Here is a 22,922-nt window from a genome sequence, read left to right as displayed (position 1 = left end):
ACCCCACTATTGGGATGGTGCCAGCTTCCAGAATACAGCTCAAAGGCAGGTTTGACCCTGGCAGCAATGAGAGAGGGGATATTGATCCCACTTGGTGGGCAATCACAGGAAAACACCTCGTTCAGCCCTTTCTGCTCATGATTGGCAGGTTTTAAACACTGAGTCTCGTGCAGATGAGATGTTTGGCACCTATAAATGTGTTACATTTGTCCTTGAAGACAGGCTGAACCCGAGACACCCGAATGTGTCCGTGGCACGTATGAACAGGCTGAGAACTGGCTGGTGAGCCTGGACACCCCTCTAATTGTAAATAGTCACAGGGTGTGATTCCCATAGCGAGGGTCTGGCCTGGCTTGGTTTTTGGCCATGTGCTACTTTTTATTAAAAAAAAAAAAAAGGCATTAAAAATGTTGGTGGTGTTTGCGTTACACTCCTGTGCTGCTCTGGGGGGAGGGAGGGAAGCCTTGCCAGCATCCTTTGCGTGTTTTTATGAACTTTCTTCGTGCTGATGAGCTTTTTCCAGCGCTGGCCCCGTGGCAGAAGTGCTGTTTGGTCCCAGTGCTGGGCTTGGCCAGGCTGTGTCCAGCCTTGTGTTGCACAACGACCGCGGGTCCTGGGTTGCTGCTCGGGCTCCCTGTCCCGAGGCACAACTTGTTCCCATCTCCTCACACCAGGGGTGGTTCTTGTCGTTTCTATTTTACCCCACTCTGGCAAAGGGTCCCTCTGGAAGTTAAAAAACAAACAAAAAAAAGAAGTGGTCGTGTAAATAAGAGGTTGCACGGGAATAAAATTTAGGTAGTGCCTGGAAAAGGCGGGTAAGGCAGAACTTGGGTAAAAGCTGCTGAAGCTGCCTGGTTTGTCAGCTGCCACTGCTGTGGAGCTGAATAACAGCCTTGGGAGCGAGCCAACCAGATGCTATTCTTAAAAAAAAAAAAAAAAGAGAGAGAAAAAAATAAAAGAAGAAAAGGAAAAGCAGCCCCGCCAGGATCTGACATCTGCTGATGGCTGTGGGGGCAACACAGTGAGGAGGGAAACACAGGCTGCTGCTGTCACAGGTACCACCTTGGCTGCTGAAACCCCCTCGTGTGGCAAACCTTGGTGTCCAGGCACCTCAGAATATCACAGAATATCAGAATGGTTTGAGTTGGAAGGGACCCACATGGATCATCAAGTCCAAGTCCTGGCTCTGCACAGGCCCATCCCCAGGAGTCACACCCTGTGCCCCAGAGGAGCAGGTAATAATGCACCCAGGTAATAATAAATCAAGCAGCACAACCATCAACACTCAAATGTGTGGTTTATACTCCATAAAGAGTTTAAAAGTCACGCTTAAATCTGTTCTCCCTTTGAAAAATCAAATCCTACTCAGGGAACGACAGAGTGTGACCTTGTTGAACTGTGATTCCCCACGAGCAACCAAACCACTAATGATGGACATGTGGTTATTTTTGGATGTGGAGTTCCTGTTACTTGGTTTGTTGTCAGTTTTTCTTGAGTGAGTTTGGCCATGGAGATCTGTGGGGTGGTTTTCTTTCTGAGTTTGATAACGGGGACCAAATTGAGGCACTGAAAACATCAGTGTGGTTTTGCTGCTTGATTCAACAGACTGCTGAAATGTTTTCTCTCAGAGGGAATTTGGGGCAAAGTAAGGGTTTACCTTTCAAATATAATTGTGATAGGGGATGAAAAGTGATGAAGAGCAACAGGCATACAGAAAAAAAGCCCAGAATATTCAGAAAATTTGAAGTAAGTCATGTGCTGGTTGCAGAATGATCTCCTTGCTTGCTAAAATCTGAAGAGACTCGTCCCTCTTGTTTGGTTTTGGCACCAGGGGTGCAGACTGGACTTGCACTCCAGGAGGCTGGCAGGGCTAAATCCCACTCAGATGTTTCCAAAAAGAGTTTCTCTTTAGAGGGAAAGCTGATGCCACTTCCTAAAGACATGCTGTGGTGATGTGGATAGCCCAAAGGACAGGTGGCAAAGGTGTAATATGTTCATATGATGAATTTGAGGCGTGGGATCCATTTGGGAAATATTGAAAGGAAAAAAGGGATGGGAAGGTGGTAGAAGGAGAGCAATTCTGAAAGGGATCTGAGGTCCCAAGGGGTGGGGAACTGGTCTGGAGGCAGCAGGGAAGGTCAGCCCTGTCCAGGGCTGCGTTGGCCAAAGCACACTCAGTGGGTGTGGGGAATGCAGAATTGTAAAATCACACTGGTTGGGGCTGGAAAGGACCTTAAGGACCATCTTGTCCCATGCCCCTGCCATGGGCAGGGACACCTTCCACCTCAGCAGCTTGCTCAAATAATCCCTGTGCTCATCACTGGGGACCCACATCTGGGTATTGGGAGCAATGTGGTGCCCCCAGTGCAAGAGAGGCATCTGCAAACTGGAGCCAGTCCCTGTGGAGACTGGGAAGGGGGGGAGGCAGCCCAGGGTTTTCTTTCAAGGGAAGGGTAAATGTTCAGGGGGTTAATTTTAAGGCAATAAGTTAAGGGTTTTGAAATGGGCATAAGGAAATCCTCCCTGCAATGCTCATTTCTCTCCCACAGAATCTAAGGAACCCCTATATGCCCTTTTTTCCCCCCTTTGGCACGTGCTCCAGAGGTGCTTGCAGGCATTTGTGCACAGCTGAGGAGCTGAGATGCTGTGCACAGGCTGACTCCAAGCACAGGGCTTTGAATGACTGATTTGATTTAGAAAGTCTCAAATCCACTTACTTTCCAACTGTGCTGGTTGTGCTCATTTATTAACTTCCTTCTCCACCTCATTTACTGCGTGTCAGATGTTCACACCCAGGAAATGTGTGCTTGCATAACTGGAGCTTTTGCAACTTCGGTGTTCAGTGGTAACTTTGGCTTCTAGTTATTTATTTAATTTTTTTTTAAAAAGTTGTGTTTTGCAGCCTCTCCCGTGCATGAAACCCTACAGTAATAATGTGGAGTTAATTCCTAGGCTGAGTAAAACAGACCAACAGACTCTGAAAAACAGCTCTGTGCAGCAGAGGAATTGTCTGGGGTTTTTTGGGGCAGGGCAAACAAAGCATTTTGAGCAAAAATGTGGAGCAATGACACAGAGCTGGGCCGCTCCAGGTTTGTTTTTTGAATCCACTTGTTTCATTGGGCCGTTGTAATGGGTTCGTTACCCTCCCTGGGAGGGAAAAGGAACTAGATAGATCACCTGATTCATATTGTGCCAATAAGGTATTGTCTGAAGGCCACAGATAAATACCTGTGGTAGCCAAGTGCTCATGTCAAGACCACTTACTGCAGGCCACATGAGAAAAAAGTAACGATCAGCTCAATATTTTTAATAATATTCATGGAATGATCTTGCCATGCTCCCAGAATTTGGGTGTGAGCGTTTGGAGGGTGCAAGTGAAGGCTGTGCGTGGCATCCTGTAAAAGCAGCCCCTCAGCATTGCCTGTGCCGACAGCAGGACGTGGGGAGTCTTTTCTGAGCCCTTTGAGACAAACACTGGGATTGCATCGAAGTGGGGAGACCCTCATTTTGAGCGGGATTTTAAGTGCAAACCCCGCGGGCTGGAGGGTCAGGGGGCTCTGCTTCCCCCTCTTGGTGAACAGGGAGAACAGCCACGGAGCCCCGGCTCTGTGCTCACCGCAGGTGCTCACCTGGACACCTCGAGCTGTCCGCGGAGACCAAGGGGGATCCTTGTCCCCCTTCAAGGCTTGAAAATGCCACGGCTGCTCCGGGCCTTTGGCGGGAGCAGACCTGGTGATGGGGAGGTTGCCCAAGCCCATCTCAGGGCTCCAGAGCTGGAATTTGCTGCTGCCTGTCCAAGTGGGATGGGCAAGCTGCAGGGGAAGGGGTCATTCGCCTGGGGATTTAGGGAAAGAAGAAATGCCCTGTTGTCTAGGCCGGGATGGACACACTGTGGGAGCTACAGAGAGCCACCAGGCAGGACAACCTCTGCTCCAGGGTTAGCATGGGGAGCATCAGTGGTCTTCTAATGAAGACCTGATGTTGTGTTGGGCAGGGGAGAGAGAGAGAGGGAGGCTGTTTGATGGGTGCTGTTGCCATCTGCTACAGGGCTGCCAGTGTGGTTTCCTACGGAATCCTCTCTAATCCAGGGAGCAGAGCAGATGCTTCACTGTGGACCTGACTCATTTTGAGGCAGTTACAGTTCTTGCACACTGCAAGAGCAAAGTGGCTTCCAGATCAAACACATCTGAGGCGTTACTTAGAGCACACAGTTCTTTGCTTCTCGGTCGATTGCAATCTCGAAAGAATAGATGGATGTGAAGATATGAGGTGAGACAGGTTGAGATTGGGATCTAGGGAGGTGTTGGAACCCGTGCACTGATGACAGAGTTACAGGGACTTTGCTGGCTTGTGTGTTGTACTAAATTTGCAATAACTTGTCACAGATGTGGTGGGTGGGGAGGCCCTGGCACGGGGTGCCCAGAGAAGCTGTGGCTGCCCCATCTCTGGAAGGGACCTTAAAGACAATCCAGTCCCACCCCCCTGCCATGGGCAGGGACACCTTCCACTATCCCAGGTTGCTCCAAGCCCTGTCCAACCTGGCCTTGGACACTTCCAGGCCTCACCACCCTCACAGGGAAGGATTTCTTCTTAGTATCCCATCTAACCCTACTGGACCTGGAGGGTCTGGAGCACAAGTCTGGTGAGGAGCAGCTGAGGGAGCTGGGGGGGCTCAGCCTGGAGCAAAGGAGGCTCAGGGGGGACCTTCTGGCTCTGCAACCCCCTGACAGGAGGGGGGAGCCGGGGGAGGTCGGGCTCTGCTCCCAGGGAACAAGGGACAGGAGGAGAGGGAACGGCCTCCAGCTGTGCCAGGGGAGGCTCAGGTTGGCCAGGAGGAGGAATTTGTTGCTGGAAAGGGTGGTCAGGCCTTGGCAGGGGCTGCCCAGGGAGGTTTGGAGTGCCCATCCCTGGAGGTGTCCCAGGAAGGCCTGGCCGTGGCACTCAGTGCTCTGGGCTGGGGGACAAGGGGGGCATCGGGCACAGGGGGGACTCGGTGACCTTGGAGGGCTTTTCCAACCTCAGTGATCCTGGGATTCATATTTATTTGGCGCATTTTTTAATTTTTCTTTTTGTTTGGTGGAAGTTTGAGGTTTGTCCTTTTTCTCAGTGTGCTTTGGTGTCCATAGCAGGAGGAAGAGCCTTCGTGGCAGCTGCTGAGGCAGCGGGATGTGCAGCCAAGGGAACGCTGTGTCCTTCTGAGGCACAAAGCTTGGCTCTGGGGGTGCCTGTTTCAGGTGGCTACATGTGTGGTGTAGGTGCCATGGATGACTCACAGATGACTGCAATGCTTAAGACTTCTTACACGGGGTTGATTCGAGGTGAAGAGAGAGGAAAGAGAAATCTTACATGACTCTGTGGGCTGGTTCTTTGAGGGTGATATAGGAGTCGCTTGCCTGTGAAATTCTCCCTCTGGCAAAGCTTAGCCTTACAGCAGATTATTCCCAGGAGTTCTTCAGTTCCCAGTGACCAGTGACAGGACCTGAGGGAATGGCTGGAACAGTGTCAGGGCAGGGTTAGGGCCAATATTAGGAAAAGGTTTTTCCCCCAGAGGGTGGTTGGCACTGACCAGGCTCCCCAGGGCAGTGGGCACAGCCCCAAGGCTGCCAGAGCTCCAGGAGGGTTTGGACAATGCTCTCAGGGACAGGGTGGGATTGTTGGGGTGTCCTGGGCAGAGCCTGGAATTGGACTCCATGATCCTTGAGAGTCCTTTCCAACTCAAGATATTCTATAATTCTCAGCTTGTGAAAGCCAAGATGACCAGCACATCCAGCAAACTGAACATTTCCTGATGTGTGCTTGAGTGCAACCAAAGTCTTTATTTAATGTGCCAAACTGCTGCGAAAACTCCTCCAAAACTAGAATTTAGCTTGTGCATCCAGGCCATCCTACAGCTGCTTCTACAGGCACTTGTTCAGGTCTCTGGGAGCTCTGCCTTCAAGCTTGGCCTGTTGGCTGTTGCTCATATCTCTTTTGGAGGACCAGAGAGTTTCAGAAGAGCTGGTTGTGGTTCCTGTAGTTGTTAGAATCACTGATTCATAGAATGGTTTGGGTGGGAAGGGACTTCAAGGACCATCCAGTCCCACCCCCTGCCATGGGCAGGGACACCTTCCACCAGCCCAGGTTGCTCCAAGCCTCATCCAACCTGGCCTTGGACACTTCCAGGGATGGGGCAGCCACAGCTTCTCTGGGCAACCTGTGCCAGGGCCTCCCCACCCTCACAGGGAAGGATTTTTTCCTCGTATCCAATCTAACCCCACTCTCTGTCAGTGGGAAGCCATCCCCCCATGTCCTGTCACTCCAGGCCCTTGTAAATAGTCTCTCCCCATCTTTCTTGTGGGCTCTCTTCAGGTGCCAGAAAGCCACAGTTAGGTCACCCCTCAGCCTTCTCTTTACCAGGCTGAACAATCCCAATTCTCTCAGCTTTCTTTGGAAAACACGAGTGAAGAAAACGACAGGAAAGCTCAGGATTCCTCTGTGTCCCGGGGCAGAAACTTTGGAGATTCCAGAGGTTTGAGTCGCCCCGCGTTTGCCGAGGTCTAAAATTCACATGTGCCTTTAGTGGCTTGGACTCAACCTTCACGTAAGCAACCCCTCTGGCATGTGACACCGTGGCTCTCTCTGGGTGGTGTCGCAACGTCCTTTGGGCTGTGGGAGAAGAGAGCCCTGGAAATATGCATGTTTGAGCAAGTTCAACGCAGCTTGCCCGTGCTGGAGCCTGACTTCCTTCCTTGGACGAAGCCAGAGGTTTGTGGGCTCTAATAACGTGGCAGGGAACCAACTTGGCATTTGGGAACGAGAAGGGCGCGTCCCCGCTCCGGCTGCACAAAGAACGTCGGAGCGGGTGGGGAGGAGATGAAGGTAGAAGGAAGACCTGGTTTATTTTCTTTCCTCCAAAGTGTCTCGTGTTTCTGGTTGCTGGGAACGATTCCTTAATTGTGAGTGCATGGGGAAAATTTCTGGGGGCCAGTAAAGAGCTGGGGACCGAACCTGTGGGGTTTGGGGCAGGGAAACCTTCCTGTGACCAAATTTCTTGGCGTTTTAGCACGAGGAGCAAAGTCAATAGATGCTGGTTGTGGTTATTGGTGCTGCTGATTCCTTGGCTGAAGGAAGTGCCTTTCCCTCAGGCAGAGACTGTGGTCACCTCTGGTCAGAGCTGGTGTGTGATGGGTCTCATCACTGCCAGCCACGTGATGACCTGGATGGCCCAGGGTGATCTCAAAGCACAGAACTGATCCAGCGTGGGCTGTTCTTTATTTTCCAGCTTTTTGACCCGCTCGGGGTCATGGTTTTGAGCTGTGCCCTGGGGCCCTGTGGGCTGGATGTTTCCTTCTGACGGCAGGAACAGAGGCTGGGGCAACTACTGGTTTCCAGGAGCAGGGGCTTTAAAACAAATCATCAGAAGTTACAAAATCCCTTGTAAGATGGAGGCTTCGTGTTTTACTTGTTACCGTGGTTCCAAATGTGAAACCGGAGAACGCTCCAACCTCATTGTCACAGTGCTCTCCCCCACCAGGGAAAAATGCCTTCGGTCTGCCGGGAATGACAAACAATGCTGGCAAAGGGAAAGTCAACAAGGCTGAAATCACAATGCTTGTGTTTCTAATTGCCTCTACCATGGTCCCTGGAAGGGGGATCCCTGGCAGATGCAGCGTCCTGCAGGGTTAGGTGCTCTGCAGGAATAGGACAGAGCACAGTCCCTGTCCCCAAAGGGTTTGAGCTCTGTGAGGCTCCTCCGCTGGCCAGAGTGACACCGACACGCCTGGGGACCGTGTCACAGGCACGCTGGTTTCAATTGAAAACGGGAAATTTATAGACTTCTTTTTCAGCTGCAAATTGAATTTCTTCTGTCTTGTCAGCGGCTCTTGGAAGGCCACTGCGGAAGGATCCCTTTGGTGAGACAAAAAAGGCTGCAAAAATAATAGACATGAACGTCTGCAGCTGAAGAGCTTGACTGAGACTTGAAAAGTTTGCTTTGGGTGGCAGCCAGGTCCTGCTGAGGTCTGCAGGAGTTTTGCTCTTGGCCTTGAGTGGGGCCAAGCCTTCACCCTTGGAGATCATGTCCTGAGGAAGAATTTAGTCTAAAATAATTTTCAAAACTTGTATTGTTTGACTCACATCCAGGCGGGTTTTTTTGGAGCCCGGGTGGCTTTGTGTTTGTGACTGACTCGGGTTGCTCCCCTCGGCATCTCCCAAGGATGAGTTCCCAACGAAGGGCCGAGCACAAGGGAGGCTCAGACGGGAACAGGCCTCAATCTGGGTTTCTAAACCAGCACATTCTTTGATCATGTGAGTGTAGGACTTGTTGGGTGTGTGCTGAAGCTGTGTGTTTTTGGAGGGAGATGTGCCTTGGGCCCATGGGAGAGCCACACCATCGTCATGGCCAGGATCTGGAGCATCCTTGGGGCATCCTTCCCTCCCCTCTGCTGCTGTCCTGTCCAGCAGCTTTTTGACAGAGGAAAAAGAGTGATGGTAAAAAGCAGTTGGATTCCTCCTGCATGTGCTTCCTCTTCTGGATGATTTTTCCCTCTTTTTTCAGAACGTGGTGGCAGGAAAAGCAACTTGTTCAATTCACAGCCCTGAAACCCCTGGAGATGCAAGGCTGGGCTTTTCCCTTGGTTTTAAGACCTGCTGCAGCATCACACTTAAACAGTAGATAATTATCAAGATTTAAGGTTTGCCTCCTGAAGTCGAATGGTTCCACAGCAGACCCTGAGAAATTAATTTCTTTTCTTTACTGAAAGAGAGTGTGAAATCATTTTAACAGGTTCCTTTTGGAAAACCTTGAAAACTGTCTGAGAAATAGATTTATAACATATAGGCTCTGTTCTGTTGCACTTGAGGTTGTTCAGCGTGGAGTGCATGATTTAGACTTGAAAAATAAATTAATCTGTGAATCAGTGACTGCAATACAGGGGCTATCAACCACCAATAGGCTGCTTTAAATCTCTGCTGAGCTGGTCTCTCTAAAAAGTGTGGGGAAAATAAGGAGAATAAAAGGAAATCTGAGAATTATTAAATTTTTTTAATTATTTTTAGAAAAGTAATTCCTTTTTGCTAGGGGAACTTTCATTTTCTCTGCTCTAAAACAAAGCAAAGATATGGTCCTGCTGTGCCTCAGGCTGTCCACTTAAAATAAAGGAAGGGCTAAAAAGATGGACCATCTGGAAGCCTGTGCAGAAGGAACATGCCAGGGCAGTCTGACGTGGAAGAGCATCTCTTGGATGTATTTTTGAACACTGGTCGATCCACTGAGGGCTTTGGTTTTAATTATTATTCCTGTGATGAGTGGATGGCAGCTTCTCAGAGGCTTTTGCTGTGTGATCCAGTCCTGGTTGCTTCCTTCCTGTCCCATTACACGCTGAAAGGGAACACTGGGACACGGTATTTCTCCCTGGGAAACAAGGCAGAAATTATTATTTTTTTTAGGAAATATTGGGAAAATCCTTTGTTGTTTTTTTTTAATTTGTGGTGGTGCTGGGTTGATGGTTGGACTTGATGACCTTGAAGCCCTTTTCCAACCTGAATGATTCTGTGATTCTATATTTTTTTGGTGGAAATTTTCAGGCCACAAGCAAGACCAAAGCCTCTCAATGCTCCGTGCAACCTCCACGAGGAGCTGATTCTTGGGGTTTCTTGGAGGGTGATGGAGAGGGACATTTGAAAGCTGTTGGAGTTTTTTGAAAAGGCCAAATGTCATCACTTTTTCTCCTCTCAACATGGCCTGTGTGGAAAGTGTTGAAAGGCTAAAGGGCATTCCCAGTGTTGGGGATATTTGTGCTGTTGCTCTCTCCAGCCATTTGTACAGCTGCTTTCTTTTTATAGTGCTGCATATGGCACCATCATAATTGAATTTTTTGTAATAATTGATCTGACCCGTATCATTCTGTTCACTTCAGCAGAGCTAATTCAAACAGATTGAGATCAGGGCTTCAAATACAGCCCAGTTAGCAGGGGAACCATGGAGAGCCTGCCTTCACAGTGATGATGAGGCACAGTCTGTTTTGCCCAGTCCAGTTTGTACTGTTTATATGCAGCGTGTGGTCGAGGCTGACACTGGGTTTGTTTCCATTTGCCTTCCATAAGATGGGATGCAGAGGAAGCAGGGGGCTGCCTCTGTCCACGACAGCATCCTTGTTCCCTCCAGCAAGGCCAGCAGCTCTGGAATGCTGTGGTTGGTGGCTCTGTATGGAAAACAGGCACGGGAGGGATTAGGGCTGCAACGTTCCATCCCTGGACAACTGGGGTGCTAAAGGGTTTTGTGTCACTGAGGATGGGCCTGTGCAGGGCTAAAGGTTGGACTCGATGATCCCTGTGGGTACCTTCAAACTTCTGGGATCATCTGCTTGGATTGAGGCAGAAAACTGTGGCAATGCCAAGAAAGAAAAAAATGGAATTGGAATTGGTGAGCTAAGCCTGCCCTTGTATTTAGAGGGATAAAAAAAAAAAACCCTTTGGTGGTCTCCAAATCTCCCCTTGCTGAAGCCAGAGCTTCACTCTCCAGCTCAGACTCTCAAAGGAAGGAACAGCAGTGACGGGCTGTGGACAATTTGAGGAGATTAGAAACTGTCCTACAAGATTAGGAAGCTGCAAAAATGGGCTGTAGCTACTTTCTCTCCCAGTGCTCTCAGCTGCAGCTGAGAATCTAGACCAGACTTTATTTTTGGCAAGGGGGAAAAAATAAATCTCCTTTGATACTGTGCAAAAAAAAAAAAAAAAAAGAAAGTAAATGTTAAGCCCTGTGCCTTGAGCAAGGATCTCTCCTGCTGTACAGCAGCAGCATTTTAGAGCTGAAATCCACTTGCTTTGATCGCTGATGGGAAAAAAAATTTAAAAAAAAAAGACCTAAAAGGGATTTATTGTGAAATAATGGATTTGATCCCTAGTAATCCTTTCTTTGGGATTAAACTTGGAATATTATTTTTGTGATCTCTGGAATTAGACTGTGCTGGCGTAACAAACCAGAGCATGTGAGTTCCACTGCAGGAGGAGGCTGAGCTGTGAATAGAGCCGGGCGAGTTACTCGCACAGAACAAAGCAGCTGATGAATTTGCAGCTCTATTTTTGATTACTCAAGGTCTACAGGCAACCATAAAACCTAGGGAAAAAAAAACCCAACCCAAAGCAGAAAAGACCCCAGACCTTCTCTTCTCTGTAGCTGAAAGCACTGGGATCTCTGAGGGCTGTTGGTCAGAGCTTCTTTATTGAGTGTTTTCAGCTTGTGGGAATTCAGGAGCTTGTCCCTGCTCCTGTTGGTGTGACCATGGACATGAGGTGTGAAACACTGGTGCAATCCTGCTTGCTGCAGGTCCTTGTGTGTGGCCACAAGGGAGAGATTTGGCAAGCCTGGGCTTCCGTGCCCGAGCGGGGCCCACGTTCCCAAGCCTCAGGTCTCTCAACACGTGGTTCATGTGCTGAGAAATCTTCCTGGGCAGCTCATTTATGGGCCTATTAAAACAAAATGGGTAGGAAATGCGCTGTGAAACCTTGATACGGAACTGTGAGGTCCCAAATCTTTCACAGAGAAAGCTGCTCCAAGGAACTTCTCTCCGTTTCCCTGCCAAATTTCAGCTTTCTGCACTCATGGTGGGGTGTGGATGGCTTTGAAACAGGGGGAAAGTTCTTCTGTGTTGTGCTTTGAAACAGCTGACCTGAAGAAAAACCCCAAAACATCACCACAAAAGCTGTGGGACAGAGAGCAAGCTTTGGAAAGGGAATAACATTCATTGCTGCCCCATTCCTGGGTTTGCTGTTGGACTTGCAACCTCCCTTCTGGTTGCAAAGGTCACTCTGCCATCGAGCTTTGATCAGTCTCCCAACATCACCCTCACCTGTCACCCTGGAGCAGCACAAAGAGTGTGGGTGAAGAAGAAGCAAGGAAAGGAGCCCTGGGAACCCCCTTGGGAGCAGGGGCCACAGGGGTCTGATGCCCTGTGCCAGCTCCTTCTCCGGGGTCTTGGCAGTGATCTGCAGTCCTTGCACTGCTGTGCTGGGGGCAGCCCCTCTCCTGGGATTCATGGAGGCCCCAAGACAGACAAGAAGCTTCCCAAGCATTGTGTTTTCTGAAAAAAACCTTCCTCCTGAAAGCTCTGGCGGTAGGATTGCTGTGCCTGCTCTCCACATTCAGCAACTCAGAGTGTTTGGATTCCCATTAAAACTTCTGCTGCCAGCATGGGGATCCCTACCAGAAACCCCTCATGTGGACTTCTTGAAACTGGGCTAAGCATGCCATGTAATCCCTTAGGAAGCATTCAGTGACTACAGCCCGCTTTCCAAAGGTAAAACAGTCTCGTGTTCTTGAAGGAAAAAAAAAAGTGAGGGCTGAAAAATGTGTTAATCCTTTCCATTTTTGGTTCAGGGCGAGCGAGCCACCTTTCCCAGCAGCGGCGTGTGTCGAAGGGGTTACAAGCGGTGCACGAGGAGCTTGGAATAAACCCTGCTTGGCTGATGTTCAGAAGCTTTTCTGGAGTGCAGCGTGTGTGATTATGGCTGCTGACAGCCCTGCACACGGCGTCCAGGGGCACCGCTCCCGTCCGGCACCGCTCCGTGCCCCTGGCAGGGAGAGCTCCTCGGAGCCAGGGCCTGATGTGAAGGTGTCTCCCCTTGGAGCCCTCAGGGAATGGCAGGAGGGATGGGTCAGGGGCACCCCAGCCTGCTCTGGGGTGAGTGTGTTGGCACATCTTGTCTGCTGCTGCTTGTGCAGAGCTGGAGGCTTTGCTGCTGTGCTGGTGTTGGGCTCAGCAGGACCCTCGGCCCTTGTTACAAACCTTCATGTGGGTCTGGTCCCTAGATGTGTAAATCTACATTAACACTTCTTCAAAACAGGAACAATCGCAAAGAAGCAATAAATGATACAACAAAACCAAAAAAACCCACACAAACAGTAGCCAATACAAAACCAAAACTCCATGGTTCAAACACAATAGAAAGTTTGAGAGGATGAAACGGTGGCCACTGGAATGTAAATGAGAAAGTTGAGTGGAGATATGGCAGAAAAGTCTGCATGGGAAACCACTAATTGTATTGATATCCCTTAGAATTTGGTGAAGGACCTGAGCTCCCAGCTGCTGGAGATTTCGGGGGCTGTAAAACCACCTGCTTGAGCTGCTCTTCAGCAATAAGTACCCATGAGTGGCTGCTGCTGAAGGCATAAGGGTTCAGGTTTGAGCTGCAGAAACTGTTTGTTCTTCTGCATCTTCCCAGGAAGTCCTTCTTCAGTGGGAAGGGTGGGTAGAACTGTGCCCAGGGTTGGAGAAAACTCAGAGGGGCTGTTGGAGGTGGAGCTTGGGATAGTGCACAGGAAAAACAGGGTAAAGGATTTTTGCCCCATGCTCAGGTCTCACACTTGGCAGGGCTGGGAGAAGAGCTGCTTTGAAGAACTTCATTGAGGTTCTCTCCTCTTGGATCTCCTTGGGAGTCAAACTTGGTGGATGTGAGTGTGATTTGTTCCCCCTGGTCCCCTGGCTCAGTGGAGAGCAGTGTGGCCCTTGTGTCTGTCCATGTCCTTGAGTTGGCTTTGTTGCCTGTTCTCTTATGGCCCTGTATTGCTTAAGGGCCTTTTGTGCCTTTCCCTCAAAGATGCCAGAGTGCAAAATGCACAGGCAGCTTTCTGGAGCATCACCTGCTCCCTGGGGAATCCCTTTCTCTTTGGATGCCAGAGCCAGATTCCTTCTTATTGCTCCCCCTGACCCCTTACCTCGTGTTTTTCTGCAGTGGCATCTGCTGTCACCGGCAAAAACATAAATGTGCCATGGATAACATTTTTCTTTTCCAAAACAGACCCAGGGCTCCTCCACAAAATTTGCTTCCTGCCCTGAGCAAGAGGCCTGTCACCAGTGCCATTTAAATGATCATGCTCAGAGGAAATGTTTGGGGAGACATCACAATTTGGCTGAAATGAGCAAGAGAAATGCTTGTTGACTTTACTGGAAAGTCTCAGTTGCCACAGTCATGTCACAGAGATCTTTCAGCCATCCAAATTTGGTTCAGAGACGTGGGCACTGGCTCTGCAGGCTGATCTTGTGACCAGAGGTGAGAGGACTGAAGAGCAGGAGGGGCTTGTCAGCAGGTTTCGTGTGGAACTCACAGAGAAAAAACGCCCAAGTGATTTCCTGCCCATCAACCTTCTTGTTTTTTCTCCTTCCTCGTGGAGTGGTGGCTCTCAAAGGCAAACACAGCTTGTTTATTTAGAGAATCCTTGTTGGAATGGGAGGAAAAAGCAAACCAAAAGTGCTGCCTTTCAAACGTCCGTGTTATCAAATATTTGGAAGTTTGGGGGCTTAAAATAAGGGATAGAGCCACAAGTTTCCGGGAGCAGACACAGCTTGACAGAGGAATGCCCATGCTAAGAGCTGAGTGACTCCATGGCACTGCCAAGCTCCACTTGTGTCGTATCCAGAGAGATACAATTTTTTCAACCTTCATTTACTTTCTGGATTTGGACTCTTTGACCCCAAATTCCCTATCAGCAGAGTGCTGATGCTTAATTTCTCAAGTCACGGTGGAAGTGTTTCACGTGGTGCTCTGAAAAAGGCACAAGCCAAAGACCACCACTGCTGCAAAGTCCACGTCTCAAACACTGCTTCCATTCCCCAGCAGGAGTGAGCCAGCTCAGTTTGGATGTCTGAGCATCAGTCAGGACCTTCTTCCTGCTTGTTTATCCTGCTGCACATCCAGTTTGTAGGAAGCTTTGGTGGAGGGGTCGTGGGAATGAGGCCCTCAAGGTGATAAAGACACAGGAAGACTTTTTCAGTTGGGGAAAAAGGAGAATATCCCCTTGCCTTCCTCCAAATATCTATACCCAGTAAGGATCCCTCCTTCTCTCTTTTGTGTGCATGAAAACTGATCCTTTCTGCCTTCCTACAGCCTCCTCAGAGCATGGCTGTGAGTTTGACCCTCTGTCACCATGAGGAATCATCCCTGAACTGAGGGGAAGGCCAGCTGGACTCTGCTGTCCCTCACCTGGTGGGTACCTACCCTACAGGTTACTTGTCCCACTTCTCATGCCACAGTGAGTCAGGCAGCCCCCTTGGAGCTCAGCTGGGTGTGCCAGCCTGGGGGTCAGGTTTGCATCTGCAGATCTTCCCCACCGTGGGCATGGTGTTGGTTTTGGGGTCAGGCCCAGCTTGCAGGAAGGGCTGGGTGCTGGTTTTGCCAGGAGAAGACCAGAAAATTGACTGCATGCCAGTTTTGCCAGCTGGCTGTGAGGGATGAACTTAGAGACCCTCTTTGGGCAGGCTCATTGCTTCCTCATGGCAACAGTGGGAATATCTGTGCTCTCAGGGCTCTTTGGGGACACAGCCTTGCTGGAACCAACCTGCCTCTTGTGCTTTCAGCTCTGGCAAACTGGTGAGAGCCGAAATACAGAGAAAGACTTCTTTGGTTTCCAAAGAAACCTTTATCTTTGGCCTTTTTATTTCTACCTTCACTTGTTTGGCTCTTGGGCTCCTCCCACATGAGACAGTGGTTGCTTGGTCCAGTTTGCTGAAAGGAGGAGGAGGAGCAGAAAAATCTCAGTGTTGTTCAAGGAGAAACAACACTTCAGCATCATTATTAGACCTCTATTGTCTCTGTTTCCCTTTCACTAGATCCAGGACAAATAAAATACTATGAGCAGTTGCTTTGCATTCTTTCCATTCTTTTTTTTCCCCCCTTCATTGTGAGTCAGAGTGCTGAGGTTCGTGGAGAGGCTGGAAAGAGAAGAGTGCCTAATTTCCATGGGCACACAGAGCATCTGGACGGAGTTACAACAAGCAAAAATTACATGTAGTGTTTACGGCTACGAAGAATCTCCGTTTCTTGACCATATGAGGCATTCACAGATTCTGTAAGAGGGGAAAAAAGGCTCAGCTTTTTTATTAAAAGTGACTGTGTGATAGAAGAAGAAAACCAGAGCAACAGCTGGAAATGTGTCACCAGTGTTAACATCAGCTCTGCTGGCTGGGGTGAAGCTCACTGCCTCAGGCATGTGGACACGTGTCCAGGGCCATGGACGTCATCTCACATTTCACCTGCCCTAGAAATCCCAGGGAAATGTGCCATTCTGGTGACAGGAGAGGAGCAAAAGCACAGGGATGAAAGGATGAACCTTGGGGGTGGATTAACTCTCCTGTTCACCTCAGGCTGGAAGGAGATGCCCGAGTTCTGTGCCCAAGTAAATTGTCTTTTGGGAGCACCAAGACTTTGCCTGCAAAACTGGGTCTAAAACTACAGCTGGAGATGCCATTGCCATCAGCCAAAAGGAAGGACACTTTTGTTTTCCAAAGGGAAGGACCAGTTTCACACAGGGATTTGGTCCATTTGCCCATTTCAATGATCTATTACAAAATATCCATTAATTTATTTTTGTTTTCACACTGCTTACCTGAGTTGGTGCAGTGTTGAGTATAATCCTGTTTTCAGTAGAGGTAGGTCTGGTTTCTACTCTGGAAACACTCAAAAGGAATTGTTTTTAATTAAAAATGACCTAACAGAAAATAAGTGTGGGCACTGTCCCACCAACACCCCGTTGCCTGTCCTGATCCTTGGAATGTCTCAAAGCACAGATACCACATCAAAAAAATAACACAGGGAAGCCAAAAAACTCCCAGTCAGGAAAACTACATGGCCTTAAGCCAAGGGGGCTCTTGACTTGCAGTCAAGTCCTGTTTAGCACCAGCTAAAGTAGAAAATGAAGAAAACCCCGGGGAAGAAAACAGGTACTGCCATGGGATGTATGGACTGCACAGCAGTGGTTCAAACTGTAAGATCCATCTCTAAATTACTAACAATAAATAAATAAATATGGCTGATGGTGTCAGGCTGCAAAATGGCTTTAGTTTCTGCAGTGGCAGAGGGGCAGCCAGGTGGGGATCTCCTCCAGCCTCTCCAGTTTCTGCAAACTGGACCTGAGCCCTCTGGCTTCAAGGGGTGTTTTAATACCTGATTTTGCAAATCCTCCATGAAAAGCAGCGGGGTGATGGAAAGCATTTCTTCATTCTCACACGCTGTTACCCCCATCTCTATATTTTATGAAGCGTGGGAACCCAAAAAGCTGAAGTTTATTTTCCATTACTCATTGCTTTAGTTTTACATAGTCATTTTTCTTGCCTTAGTGGAGCTTCTGCTTGGCGTTGTCTGACAGACCTCATTTCTCTCTGTGGCCCACTCACCTTGGAGGCAAGGTCACAACTTGCTGATCCAGCAAGCCCTGATTTTATTCTTTTCCCCACCCCCAATCACATAAAAGAGTTTCTCAAACATACCTGCGTCATGACCTCGATTTTGATAATCGCTCTGATTAAAGAGTTTTCACAGAGAGAAGGAGGCAGCTATGGGGAGGTTCTGCTCTTTTCAGCCCCGTTAGCACAGGAACAGAACAAACCACAGCCTGCAAAGCACTGCAGGAAACCCGAGGTGTGATGTGGAACCCTGGGCCCATGAAATGTGACAGTATAATCAGGGGATAATGGCACAATGGAAGTAAAACTATTAATTTCTGAGTGAGTTCCCTCTTTTGGGCTGCAGTGGAAGGAACATTGACCTGCCAGGGGAAACCATGGCATTAAAACAAGTGTTAAGGGATGAAATTGTTCCCTGTGAGGGTGGGGAGGCCCTGGCCCAGGTTGCCCAGAGAAGCTGTGGCTGCCCCTGGATCCCTGGAAATGTCCAAGGCCAGGTTGGATGGGGCTTGGAGCAACCTGGGCTGGTGGGAGGTGTGGAATGAGATGGTCTTAAAGTCTCTTCCAACCCAAACCATTCCATGACTCCATGATAACTTTCACTTTGCCATTCTCCTAGAAGCTTTCCTCACCAGACAAATACACAGGTTGGGGCTACAAACACCCTTCTTGCTGCCCAGTGAAGATTTGCAGTGAGGACTTTTGCTGCAGCTCCTGTCCATGGAGACCTGTGTGGAAACCAGCCTAGGTGAAAACCAGCACAGGACAGAGTTTCTCCAGCACAAGGGAAGAGTTTTCCAGTCTCAAAGGTCCAGAGGTAAGTAAGACAACAACATTTGTTTTCTTTTTCTAAAACATGAATTTAATTACAGTTCGTATTTTCTACATTTACTTTACAAAGTAATGGTCGATGCATGAAACTTCTATACCTTGAGCTGCCATATGGTTGTGCTTGAATTGTTCTGATATGTGACATAGAAGATGAGCAAATTCTCATCCCAGACTCAGTCCCCACCTGCCATGGGATCAGAATTTCTGGACAAGTAAAGCAGCTTCTGCAACTTAAAAAAAAAAATTATATATATATATATATATATATAAAAATATATATATATTATTCTTAACAAGTTTATCTGAGAGACAAACTGCCCCAATGTAAAATAGAAGGAACCTTACACAAATGAGGATATTTACCTTATTTGCATTTTAGCTTATTAACTAGGGTAAACCCCTGTATATGTATATATATATACATATATGTACATGTAACTTTGCAGATTTATTTAACCAAAGTTTCAGAGCCTGGCCTCTGCATCATTTCGTCCTCTAAATAATTTCCTAGAGTGGTGTCCACTGCAGGAATCTGTTGTTATCATTGGATTAGAGCTCACTAATAAATAACATAAGCATCTGAGTAAGTGATGCTATTTAGAAAAAAGTGATTAAATTGTCCTTTGGTAGGTCTAAAGTATGAGCTGAATTCTTCCTCTTCCTCGGGTTTCCTTGAGCGTGGGGCAGGGGAGGCCCTATAGGCCTTATAGACCAGATTTGGAGGACTCTTTTTATTTCCAATTTGGGGGTCCCTGGTGCTCAGGGACTTTTTTCTCCCCAGATTTGGAGGGTCTGGGTTTTTTTGGAGGCCCTGGGCTCACACAAAATATCACTGTTTTCAAATGAGTGATGGTTATCCAGAGGATTGCAGGTTCCATCTTGACTCTCCAGGACGTTTGATGGATTTCAGTGGTCGAAGCTAAATATCCTTTGGCATCAGGTCTCTTTTTTATACATGAAAAAGTAGTGAGATTTCAGTTCCTATTTGCTAAACGTCAACATCTTCCTGGGTATCTGCTGGAAAAGCACAATAATAGGGTGGTGAAACACCACAAATATCCAATATTGGATGTGAGGACATATCCCTTCCAGCACACTGGCTTAATCTCCTTGGATTGATGTTGCCCCTGTTACTTTAGTCTTAAAAGGTTTATAGCCCTCTGAGGGATGGAGACCAAACAGTCCCTGATGTAAAACAGAAAGAATCCTACACAAATGAGGATATTCACCTTATTTGCATTTTAGCTCATTAACTAGGGTAAACCCCTGGCTCGCTGCCTCTCTGAAAAGGCAAACCAAGTGTTTTCCTTGTCGCTGCAGATTTTTAGAGCTCCAGGCTCATTCCTCGGGACTTGGGCGATGTTCAAAAGGGAGCTGTAGGTGCTACCATTCCCATTTCCAGCCCCAGGTGTGTCCCAGGGAGCCCCTGGTGCCAGGGAAGATGTAGCTCAGTGAGGGTACAGAGAGATTTGGTGTTTGGATCCAGAGTCTGCTCAGAGGGGCACAGCGAGAGCCCCAGAGGCACCAGCACAAGCTGCAGCACAGGAACCCCCACACCACTGAAATCCAGGCTTTTAAACACATTCCTTAGCTGCCTGAAAAAGAGCAATGTTGCTGGTGATGCTCCCTTCTGCAGAATGGCAAAGCTGAGGGACAGCAGTGAAGAAATGCAGAGGCACTAAACGGGTGCTAAGTGGTGCACAAAGGCAAAATAACCCAAATGCCACGTGTGAGGTGATGGGCTCTGGTGGCTGATGAGCACTCCAGAAGGAGATCCCAGTGTTCTGATGGATGGTCTCATGAAAGAACCAGTCCATTGCTCAGGAGCATCAGAAAAAGCCAAAAGACCACAAGGGATTACCGGGAAAGGAAAAGAGAGCACCACGATGCTGCTGCACAAATCCAACATGTTCCCACGTCTTGGGTGCTGGGTGGTGTTTTAGTCTCCCTGTCCCAGAAGCTGGGAAAGCTTTGGGAATGGTGAAAGATCTGGAATGGCTTCTGTAGGAAGCCACGTCTCTCTGGTGGTACCTGATGTGTCCTGCTATAAAAAATTAGACTGTATCAGATGGCACCAACTTCAGCTGGGGGCAGGTTCAGGTTGGACAACAGGAGTTGTTGCCCCTCAGGACACGTTTCCCCTTCAGAATCTCCTGGTTTGGGGGATGTGAGGGGTTTTTGTAAGTTTAAAAGGGCCACGAGCAAGCTCGTGAATGAGGAGTTCATTTTGGAATGTGGCTTCCAAAATGACCTATTTCATAAAACCCCCGAGCAGCAAAGCACCAGAAGCTGTGAGAGCACCCAGGTGAAATTTCCCTGCATGTTTTTCTTGTTCTTACGCCTTTCCCCAGGTTTTTGGCCAGAGTTAAAGATGGGATCCTGGATTCAGGGGATTTGCTCCAATACAGGCATTTTCATGTTCTCCTGCCACAGGAAATCAGAGACATTCCCTTGTGAAGATGGGTGTGATGAGGAAGGTAACATGCCCGAGTGATTTCTGCTTTACATTCTGATTCAAGCTAAACATTTAATGGTGAAGCCCAGAGGTCACAGATTGAAGGATGTAAGAATACAACCCCCCAAACCCTTCTGTTTCAGAACACTTGTGTTACCAGGTTTCTGAGCAAAAGAACTCCAGGCTATCTCAGAATCCAGTCGTTCATGGGCTGAATTGGTGAGCAATACTGGCAGGATAAAAGCTGCTTGCACCAAAATGCTGAATGAGCAAAGAAGCCTGTGCCATTTGCAATGTGTTTGTGGCTTCTTTAGCCAGCAGAAAAGGGTCTTCTGGGTGATTCACTTGCTGCCATTTGGCTCCACTTCAGAGGTGAGGGTTTCAGAATTACTCACAGCCCCGTGCTAACGAATCGGAAACTGTGTAAATGCTATTGAAGTGTCTTGTAGGTTTGCCCCCTTTGAACCCAGAAGAGGCACCGAGCAGATGACTTCAAAATGAGACCTCAACACTCTTTCTGTTCCCAGTTTGATGCAAGTTTTATTCTGGTTTTGTGAGGCTCCTTGTTTTAGCCACACTGGTGATGGCTGATATTAATGAAGGCGCAACGACACAGTCTCAGCTCCTCACTGTGAAGAGACGAGTGGGCTTTAATTATTGATGATATGGTGCTCTTAACCTTTACCCAAGCATCATAAAGACTTTTCCCAAATACCAGAGCCTCTCTTTTCTAATCCAACTCGTACAAGGAAGGAAGAAGCTTTGGTGCAGAGTGCCCAGGGGCATGGGCATGATCTGGCAGAGAAGGTGGAGCGAGAGGGCTCCAGCACCTAACAAGTGTTGGCTCTATAGAGTACTGGAAAAACCTCTCTAAGACATGCAGGGGGGTGTCTCTTCAGCTCTGCAAGGCTGGGAAACCTTGAACCACAGAGCTGGGATCTGTGCCTGGGCAGCCAAAGCTCAGCATCACAACCTAATCAATGTGGTACACTTTCAGTGGGGTAAAATAGTGGAAAACCGCTGGATTTAGATTGTTCTGATTGCTCAGGAATTTTTTTCCCCATTGTGCTTTTAATCTGTCTACATACCTACCTAGCTGGGACTTTTGCAATCTTGAAACACCTTGAGCCATTCGAAGTGGTGCTAATTTTGTGTGATTTCAACACTTGCAACACAAGCTCAAAGCACATTTGTTGTTGGAGTTGCGTTTACTTGTGAGTAAGCTGAGACTAGAATCTGACACACGAGAACAAAAGAAAAATCCCTAAAGCCTTGCTCAAGACGTATATCCAAAACTCTTGTAAAGGGAAAGCTTGGAAGCCAGACAAAATTGTTTGTTGTTGTGCCAGATACAGCTATTTCCAAATCCCCACGTGCATTCCTTTTCCTTCCACAGGTCTGCCATTAAAAAGCTCCAATGTTCCCTGGACAGACGTGTTTCTAAAGGTGTAAAGAGTTGCCCACCAGGCTGGAGGGATCACAGGGAATACTGCAGTGGGGATCCTGCTGCAGTGGGTACCTCAGCCTGCCTGGGCTGGAGCTGTAGGAGGGAATGCACAGTGTAGTGGTTGGTGTAGATGGATTTTAGGCAGTGCCTGTGATCATGAAGCCACCCAAGGCTGCCCTGCCAAGACAAATTCTGCTCCCAGAGGTGCAAGCTGAGCCTCAGGGGGTGTTGTATGGATGCATCTCCTGAAGTGGAGAGGTGTGCTGACAGCAAAGCAGGAGCATCCAGGTTTCCTCCAAGGCTCTTGTGCCTTGCCAGCAGTGAGTGTGAGGCTCGAGGCTGGATGGAACAAACCTGCTGCCCCTCCTGCTCCTGCCATCTCCAGGCAACCCCAGGGCACAGCTCTGGGTCACAGCACGTTCTTCATGCCACCTTCCTGACCAGCTCCATCCTGAACTCTCCAGGGCTGTGCTCATCTTCACCACAGGTTGCTTCTCTCACCATTGGAGACATCTCTTGGTGGGAAGAGAGGAGGAAGAGGGACTCTTACAAGGAGCCATGGATTTGTCCAGGAGCCCATGCAGCCTCCCTAGCCCCTGTATTTTCCACTGAGGGGAGTCTTGGCTTGTTTTTCTCCACTTTTCAACTACACGTCCACCTTTGTTTGCTCCATGAAGCCTCCTTGGCCAAACAAATATCTTTATTAATACTTGTCAGCAAAAATATAAACAGATACTGAGTTACATCCACAGGCTGAGCTCTGATTGTTTGACCTTTGGTTTCTATTGACAACAGCAAAGTAAACAATTTCTGTAGCGACTCAACGCTGATTTCAGCCAGAAATAAACAAGAGCATGAGAAGAACACAGTGAGCTTTGAGTTATTAAACCAGAGACCCAAAGCCATTGAAAGTGGCAACTGCATTAAAAGTATTGATGCCAGTGGAGCAAGGATTCTCCCTTGAAAAATGCTGCTCCTTTCTCCCCTTGCAGGCAGAGATGGGTTGGATTAGCATGGATCTGTCCAGTGGTGT

At 48.4% G+C, this 22,922-nt stretch overlaps 1 long non-coding RNA gene across 2 annotated transcripts; it reads left to right on the top strand.

Annotated features, from left to right (window-relative positions):
* Positions 1-6,537: 6,537 nt before the first annotated feature.
* On the top strand, positions 6,538-22,269 carry LOC113972230. 2 transcript variants are annotated; one of them, XR_003535812.1, is made up of 3 exons: positions 6,538-6,744; positions 17,776-17,973; positions 21,839-22,269. It is a non-coding gene; the product is annotated as an uncharacterized LOC113972230 (long non-coding RNA). The 2 variants fall into 2 exon arrangements; XR_003535811.1 differs by lacking the exon at positions 6,538-6,744 and adding an exon at positions 20,339-20,464 and having other exon boundaries at positions 17,684-17,973.
* The last annotated feature ends 653 nt before the right edge of the window (positions 22,270-22,922 follow it).

This window comes from Neopelma chrysocephalum, unplaced genomic scaffold (genome assembly GCF_003984885.1).
Source record: "Neopelma chrysocephalum unplaced genomic scaffold, ASM398488v2 Primary Assembly neopelma1_89, whole genome shotgun sequence".
Classification (NCBI taxonomy): domain Eukaryota; kingdom Metazoa; phylum Chordata; class Aves; order Passeriformes; family Pipridae; genus Neopelma; species Neopelma chrysocephalum.
Note: the sequence above shows the minus strand (reverse complement) of the source record. Positions and strands in the feature narration are given on the sequence as shown.